Source organism: Lepidothrix coronata, unplaced genomic scaffold (genome assembly GCF_001604755.1).
Source record: "Lepidothrix coronata isolate B3197 unplaced genomic scaffold, Lepidothrix_coronata-1.0 Scaffold930, whole genome shotgun sequence".
Classification (NCBI taxonomy): domain Eukaryota; kingdom Metazoa; phylum Chordata; class Aves; order Passeriformes; family Pipridae; genus Lepidothrix; species Lepidothrix coronata.
In genome coordinates, this window is record NW_016691110.1 from 6,148 (window position 1) to 6,584 (window position 437).

Consider the following 437-nt stretch of genomic DNA (forward strand, 5'->3'; position numbering starts at 1 on the left):
TAGGATTGTGATTCCTGTTTTTTGGGGGGGGCGGGAAAACGAGGAATAAAAAGGTTTTTTTGATACGAAAATCGGATTTTTTTGGTGCTTTTTTCGGGGGGATTTTGGGAAAATTTCTTGGGATGGGGGCGGGAAAAGGGAGGGGATTAAAAATGGGAATAAAAATGAAATAAAGGGTTTTTTTTAATGATATTTATTATATTTTATTGGATTTTAGTTGGATTTCAACATTTTAATTTCTTTTTTTTTAAAATTTCATTTTATTTGGATTAAATTTTAATTTTTTCAGATTTTTTAAAATTTCATTTCAATTTCATTTTTTTATTCCATTTTAATTTTATTTTTAAAGTTTCATTTTATTTTCCTTCATTTTATTTCCATTTATTTTTTTATTTTTATTTTATTTTACTTTTATTTCATTTTTTATTTTTATTTCA